The sequence below is a fragment of the Aotus nancymaae genome, unplaced genomic scaffold (genome assembly GCF_030222135.1).
Source record: "Aotus nancymaae isolate 86718 unplaced genomic scaffold, 86718_ANA_hifiasm-v0.15.2.pri h1tg000051l, whole genome shotgun sequence".
NCBI lineage: Eukaryota > Metazoa > Chordata > Mammalia > Primates > Aotidae > Aotus > Aotus nancymaae.
The window spans coordinates 25,497,577-25,506,114 of record NW_026988465.1 but is presented as its reverse complement, the minus strand read 5'-3'; positions in this window follow the sequence as shown (position 1 = coordinate 25,506,114).

The window sequence follows — 8,538 nt, the reverse complement described above, 5'->3', positions numbered from 1 at the left end:
GACAGAATTCTCCTCCTACCAGTACAGTTCACGAAACCCATGAAACATTTATATGGCTTGATGCATCGTATGTGCTCAGTTTATGGTGAGAAAACAGTTATCTGTATTTCTTTTTAGTTCTAAAAAACAACCACCAACTAATTGATATAGTATAACTCACTCAAAATGACTGAAAGACAGTCTGGACAAATTTAAAAGATTATGTAGTCTTATAATTTCCACATATAGATAGTAAACTTGCATCTGAGTAGTTTGGAACCAGTTGTCAGGACCTCAGTACTTCACTCTTCTCAATTTATGGGCATTCTGTTGGTAGTGTGGATTTTCATCACTGGAGGCAGATGTCACACTGCTCCTCCCCTCAGGCAATCTGGCTTAGAGGAAGGCAAGTGAAGGCCAGATGAGACTGAGCCTCCACCCAGCTCCCCATGCCCATCCAAGCCTCTGATTCTCTACCCTGTGCATCGTCTCTACACAAACAGCAAGCATCTTTCTACTTTATTCAGTCAAATAGAGGGTAGACCTCTTCATGTAAGATATTGACATGTTCAGTAATAAAATACTTGAAGTCAGGTTAGACATATTTTAATGACTGAGTCATATTTTAAAGAAATGAAAGAGATGATGATTCATTGTGCATTTGTTATACCAAGTTTCAGACAAGACTAACATTGGCCCTGGGCACCAAGCTTGTGTGAATCATTTTAGTCTCAGGAAGACAGGTTTTGTACTGTATTCTGTATTAGGCAGAATCAGAAAGTAGAGAGATTGGAGGGTCCTAGATAAGATGATAGAGAATGGGTAGGACACCCTTCTCCTGACCAGCAGACTGCTGGTTAACCTCGACTTTGGCCTCACCTAGCTTCGCACATGGTTCATCAACAGCAGTGAGGCACAATGCATTATCTGCTGAAATGCAAAGGAAACGCTGATACATTTTAAATTTATTTCCTCAAGCAAATTGAACTTTCCCTTAAAATATGGTGACATTATTACTTTAAATCTTGGCTCTGCCACTTACTATGTGTAACATTGAGTAAGTAATTTAACTTTTCTATGTCTCATTCCCTCATCTGTAAAATGAGGTTGACAGTAGTGTCCCCTGAGGGTGGTTGGTGAGAACATTAAATCAATCAAGATACGTAAACCTCCTAGAACAATGCCTCGTGCATAACAAATACTTCATAGGAAGATTCTTTGTTATTTTATTTTCCATAAGTGATTGGGGTACAGGTGGTATTTGGTTACATGAGTAAATTCTTTAGTGATTTGTGAAATCCTGGTGCACCCATCCCCTGAGCAGCAAACACTGCGTCGTATTTGTTGCCTTTGTCCCTTGTATCTCCCCCCTCCCTCACGTCACCAAAGTCCACTGTGCCATTCTTAAGTCTTTGCATCCTCACAGCTTAGTTCCCACATATCAGTGAGAATGTGCAATATTTGGTTTTCCATTCTTGAGTTGCCTCACTTGGAATAATAGTCACCAGTCTCATCTAGGTCATGGCAAATGCTGTTAATTTATTTTCTTTTTTTTTTTTTTGCTGATAATACTTAATGCTCACCCACGAATCCCACAAACACTATATAATGCTAGTTATGCACCAAGGGCTAGGGAAGTTCCTGGCACCTGATATACTAAACACTTATTTTATTTATTCATTTTTCTATTGGGTCTATTTTAGCCAGATAAACTCTTTACTGAATAGCTTTCATTAAACAACATCAACAGCAATCTTTAAGGTATGCAATGCATAATAACTTTAGAGCAAATTAATGGACTGCATTGTAAGTTAATATTATGGCAAGTAGAAAGCTGTAATAATTAACAATTTGAGTTCTGTTTGTTACCTGGAATTAGGCAAGTGTGTGTGTGTGTATGCTTGCCTAACATATTTACATATATAAGTGTATGTATATATGTATGTGTGTGTGTGTGTGTGTATATATATGTGTGTATATATATATATATTTTTTTTTTTAAAGGGATGGGGTCTTGCTCTGTCGCCCAGGCTGTAGTGCAGTGGCACAATCATAGCTCAATGCAGCCTATCACCATGAACTCCTGGGCTCAAGTGATCCTCTTGAGCCTCCCAAAGTGTCTGGATTACAGGCATGAGCCGCTGTGCCCTACCTATATTTTGACTTAACGTTTTATAATGTATTTCATTGTAATTATTGAGAACTATAATTCAAGTTATTATGTGATTATATTATACAATTTTGAGCAATATCCTAATATCCCTCAATGTGCAAAATCCTATACTTATTTTGATTATGACAAAGAAGAAAGGGATAGGAAAATGCAATTATCACTAATATTTTTTCTTATTGTTAGAACATCCAGTAAATTCCCAATGCCACTGTGACAAAATTCTATAGCCAATAACATATTTTCTTTTAATTAAAATAAACAGTGATCTTTTTTTTATGCTTTTGTTTTGTTTTGTTTTGTTTTTTTTAAAGAGAAAGAGAGAGAGAGAATAGGAAGGAGGAAAAAGGAAGAGAAAGAGAGAGAGAGAATGGGGAGGAGGGAGAAGGAAAAGAAAGAGGGAGAGAGAATGGGAGTATTGCTTTCTTGCCCAGGCTAGAATGCAATTTAGTAATGGGTATTGAAAACCTCTTTTATACTGATAATTATACTTAATGATGTAGTCAGGAAGGAATAAGGGAAGAAGATAACAAATAAACAGCCAACCAATATTTAATTTAAACCTATGAAATGCTATGCGATTACTGAGGAGTGATTTACTTCCAATTATATAGTCACCTTTGGAATAGGTGTGAGGTGGTAATGTATGTTTTGTGTATTTGAAGTGGAGAGTTCTATAAATGTTTATTAAGTTTACTTGTTCCGGGTCTGAGTTCAAGTTCTGAATATCCTTGTTAATTTTCTATCTCGTTGATCTATAGAATCGTTAGCTCTTCTTGTTGCATTGATCCTTCTGCCATTATGTAATGTCATTCCTCGCCTCTTTTGATCTTTGTTGCTTTAAAGTCTACTTTATCAGAGGCGAGAATTGCATCTCCTGCTTTTTGTTTATTAGTTTATTTTTACTCTCTGTTTGGTTGGTAAATCTTCCTCCTTCTCTCTGAGTCTTTGTGTATTGTTGCATGTAAGATGGGCCCGGAAGCAGCATACCGATGGGTTTTGGCTTTTTATCCAATTAAAATATATATAAGTTTAATACCGGCATTTGATGCTAGCTGGCTGTTTTGCCCATTAGTTGATGTAAATTTTTTATTGTGTTAAAGTTCTTTGCTTTTTGATATATTTTTGGAAAGGCTGATATTGGTTGTTCCTTTATATGTGTAGTGCTTCTTTCAGAAGCTCTTGTAAAGCAGGCCTGGTGGTGGTGAACTCTCTAAGTACTTGTTTGTTCGCAAAAGATTTAATTTTTCCTTCGCTCATAAAGCTTAGTTTGGCTGGATGGGAAATTCTGGGTTGAAAGTTCTTTTCTTTAAGAATGTTAAATATTGGTCCCCACTCTTTTCTGGCTTGTAGGGTTTCTGCTGAGAGATCTGCTGTAAGTCTGATAGGTTTCCCTTTATGGGTAACCTGAACTTTCTCTCTGGCTGCCCTTAGTATTTTCTCCTTCATTTCAACCCTAATAAATCTGGCGATTATGTGCCTTGGGGTTGGTCTTCTTGAAGAATATCTTTGTGGTGTTCTCTGTATTACCTGGAGTTGAATATTACCCTGCCTTGCCAGGTTGGGAAAATTTTCCTGAATGATATCCTGAAGAGTATTTTCCAACTTGGATTCATTCTCTTCATCACATTCAGGTACACCTATCAAACGTAAATTAGGTCTTTTCACATAGTCCCATATTTCCTGGAGACTTTGCTCGTTCCTTTTCATCCTTTTTTCTGCATTCTTGTCTTCTCGTTTCATTTCACTGAGCTGGTCCTCGACTTCTGATATCCTTCCTTCTGCTTGATCAATTCGACTGTTTAAACTTGTGCATGCTTCGCGAAGTTCTCGTGTTGTGTTTTTTAGCTCCATCAATTCACTTATATTCTTCTCTAAATTGTCCATTCTCGTTAACATTTCGTCAAACCTTTTTTCAAGGTTCTTAGTTTCTTTGCATTGGGTTAGAACAAGTTCTTTTAATTCACAGAAGTTTCTTATCACCCACGTTTTGAAACCTGCTTCTGTTATTGGAACACACGTGTAATCTATTAAGCCTTGTTCCGTTACTGATGAGGAATTGCAATCCCCTGTAGAGGGAGAGGCATTCTGATTTTGAGTATTCTCTACCTTTTTACGCTGGTTTCTTCCCTTCATTATATATTTGTCCGTCTGTCGTCTTTATAATTACCGACTTTCTAACTGGGTCTCTGATGTCCAACTTGTTGATTCCCTGTGCCGAAATCTGAGCAATCCACTGAGCCGGCCAAAACAGCGGTGTTAAGATTGATGGTGCTTTTCTGCCCGGGAATCTCCGGACTCTGCACCAAGAACTGGCGTGCTAAGGCACCAGCAAAACCGCCACGCCGGCCACAAGAGTCGCCCTGGCGACCCGTGGAGCTCCTCCACTGGGAATCTCCTGGTCCGTGAGCAACTAATATTCGTCTGAAAGTGTGGCGTCCTCTCATTCTTTGCGCTTTCACTGGGAGGTACGTGCCCGAGCTGCTAATCATCAGCCATCTTGGATCTCTCAATTTATTCCTTTTTTTGGCTGAGTAGTATCCCATCATGGATGTATGCCAGTTTCTTTATCCTCTCATTGATTGATGGGCATTTGGGTTGGTTCCATGATTCTGCAGTTGTGAACTGTGTTGCTATAAACATGCGTGTGCAAATATCTTTTTCAAATAATGACTTCTTTTTTCTGGGTAGATATCCAGTAGTGGTATTGCTTGATGAAATGGTAATTCTACTTTTAGTTCTTTAAGGAACCGCACCCTGTTTTCCGTAGTGGCTGTACTAGTTTACATTTCTTCTAGCCGTGTAGAAGTGTTCCCTGATTGCCGTGACCACGCCAACATCTACTGTTGCTGTTGTTTAAATGCTTTGGTTATGGCCATTCTTGCAGGAGTAAGGTGGTATTGCATGGTAGTTTTGATTTGCATTTCCCACATCATTAGTGACGTCGAGCAGTTTTTTAACTGCTTGCTAGCCATTTGTATATCTTCTTTTGAGAATTGTCTATTTATGTCTTAGCCCACTTTTTCATGGGGTTGGTTGATTTTTTTCTTACTGATTTGAGTTTGTTGTAGATTCTCGATAGGATTCCTTTGTCAGAAGTATATATTGTGAACATTTTCTCTCACTCTGTGGGTTAACTGTTTATTCTGCTGACTATTCTTGTTGCCATGCAAAAGCTCTTTAGTTAGGTCCCAGCTATTTATCTTTGTTAATATTGCAATTGCTTTTGGGTTTTTAGTCATAAAATCTTTGCCTAAGCCAATGCCTAAAAGGGTTTTTCCAGTGTTACCGTCTGGAATTTTTATAGTTTCAGGTCTTAAGTTTAAGTCCTTAATCTGTCCTGAATTGATTTTTGTACAAGGTGAGAGATGAGGACCCAGTTTCATTCTCCTACACGTGGCTAACCAATTATCCCAGCACCATTTGTTGAAAAGGGTGTCCTTTCTCCACTTTATGTTTTTGCTTGCTTTATTGAAGATCAATTGGCTCTAAGTATTTGGGTTTATTTCTGAGTTTTCTATTCTGTTCCATTGATCTATGTGCCTGTTTTTATAGCAGTACCATGCTGTTTTGGAACTATGGCCTTATATTTTGAAATCAGAAAGTGTGATGCCTCCAGATTTGTTCCTTTTACTTAGTCTTGCTTTGGCTATGTGGGCTCTTGATTGTTTCCATATGAATTTTAGAATTCTTTTTTCCAACTATGTGAAGAATGATGGTGAAATTTTGATGGGAATTGATTGTATCTGTACAGTGCATGCATTTGTACATTGCAGTATGCCCATTTTCACAATACTGATTCTACCCAGGCAGGAGCATGGATGTGTTTTCATTTGTTTGTGTCATCTCTGATTTCTTTCATCAGTGTTATGCAGATTTCCTGCTAGAGATCTTTCCACCCTGTTGTTAGATATAGTCCTAAATTTTTTTTTTTTTTTTTTTTTGGCAGCAATTGTAAAAGGGTTTGAGTTCTTGATTTGATTATCTGTTTTGTCACTGCTGGTGTATAGAAGAGGTAATTTGTGTACATTAATCTTCTATTGGGAAACTTTGCTAAATTCTTCTATCAGTTCTATAAACTTTCTGGAGGAGTCCTGTGGATTTTCAAGGTAGATGATCATACTGTTAGCAATCACGGTCAGCTTGACTTCCTCTTTACCTGTTTGGATGCCTTTATTTCTTTCTCTTGTCTGATTGCCCTGGCTAGGATTTCCAGTACTATCTGGAAGAGGAATGGTGACAGTGGCCATCCGTGTCTTCTTTCCATTCTCAGAGGGAATGCTTTCAACTTTTCCCCATTCAGTATTATGTTGGCTGTGGGTATGACACAGATGGCTTTTATTAATTTAAGGTATGTCCCTTGTGTACCGATTTTGCTGAGGTTTTTAATCATAAAAGAATCCTGGAGTCTGTTAAATGCTTTTTCTGCATCTATTGAGATGATCATGTAACTTTTGTCTTTAATTCTGTTAATGTGGTACATCACATTTATTGATTTGCTTATGTTACCCCATCCCTGCATCCCTGGTATGAAAGTCACTTGATCATGGTGGATTATCTGTTTGATATGTTGTTTGATTTGCTTAGCAAGTATTAAGAATTTTAGCATGTGTGTTTATCAAGGACACTGCTCTGTAGTTTTCTTTTTCGGTTGTGCCCTTTCCTGGCTTTGGTAATAGGGTGATGCTGGCTTCACAGAATGAATTAAGGAGGGTTCCTTCTTTCTCTGTCTTGTGGAATAGTGTCAAAAGGATTGCTGCCAATTCTTCTTTGAGTATGTGGTAGGATTCTGATGTGAATCCTTCTGGTCCTGGACTTCTTTTTATTGGTAATTTTTAAATTGCCGTTTCTGTCTTGCTACTTGTTATTAGTTTGTTTGGGGCATCTAATTCTTTCTGCTTGAAGCTAAGAGGGCTGTATTTTTCCAGGATTTTATCCATCTCTTCTAGGTTTTCTAGTTTATTTGTGTAAAGTGTTCATAACAGCCTTGAGTGATCTCTAGTATTTCAGTGGTGTGAGTTGTGATACCTCCTGTTGTGTTTCTCAGTGAGGTTACTGGGATTTTCTCTCTTTTCTTGGGTAATCTTGCTAATGGTCTATCAGTTTACTGATCTTTTCAAAGAACCAGCTTTTTGTTTCATTTATCGTTTGTATTTTTGTTTGTTTCAATTACATTGTCTGGTGTTGGTTATTTCCTTTCTTCTTCTGGGTTTGGGTTTGGCTTGTTATTTTTTTCTCTCGTTCCTCGAGGCACGACCTTAGATTGTCTGTTTGTGCTCTTTCAGACTTTTTGATGTAGGTGTTTAGGGCTATGAACTTTTCTCTTAGCACTTCCTTAGCTGTATCTCAGGGGTTTTGATAGGTTGTGTAATTATTGTCATTGAGTTTGATAAATTTTAAAAATTTGATCTCCATTTCCTTTTTGACCCCACGTTCTTTCGGGAGCAGGTTATTTAATTTCCATGTATTTGTGTGGTGTTGAAGGTTGCTTTTGGAGTTTATTTCCAGTTTTATTCCACTGTTGGTATGAGAGAGTGCTTGATATAATTTCAGTTGTCTGAAACTTACTGTTCATCATTTTATGGCCTATCATGTGGTCTGTATTAGAGAAAGTTCTATACGTTGTTGAATAGAATCTGTGGTTGTTGGATGAAATGTTCCGTATCTATCTGTTAAGTCTCTTTATTCCAAGGTATAGTTTAAATCCATTGTATCGCTCTTGACTTTCTGTTCTGATGGCCTGTCTAGTGCTGTCAGTGGAGTATTGAAGTCCTCCTCTATTATGGTCTTGCTGTCTACCTCATTTCTTAGGTCTGTTAGTGATTGTTTTATAAATTTGGGAACTCCAGTGTTTGCTGCAGATATGTTTAGGATTGTGATATTTTCCTGTTGGACAAGGCCTTTTACCATTATATAATATCTCTCTTTGTCTCTTTTAACTGCTGTTGCTTTAAAGTTTGTTTTGTCTGATCTAAGAATAGATCAGACACCAAAACCCCTGCACAGTTTTGGTGTCCTTTTGTATGAAATGCCTTTTTCCAGCCTTTTACTTTAAGTTTCTGTGAGTCCTTATGTGTTAGGCGAGACTCCTGAGGCAGCAGAGGGTTGGTGAGTTCGTATCCATTTTGCGGTTCTGTATCTTCTGAGTGGCGCATTTAGGCCATTTACATTCAATGTTAGGATTGAAATGGGAGGCACCGTTGCAGTCATTATGCTCTTCGTTGCCTGCATACTTTGTGTGTTTTTGTTTTGTTTTGTTTTTGCTTTTTACCTTGTATTTTTGTTTTATGGGATTTGTGTGATTTATGCTTCTAAGAGATTCTGTTTGGATGTGATTCCAGGATTTTGTTTCAAGATTCAGAGCTCCTATCAGCAGTTCTTGCAGTGGT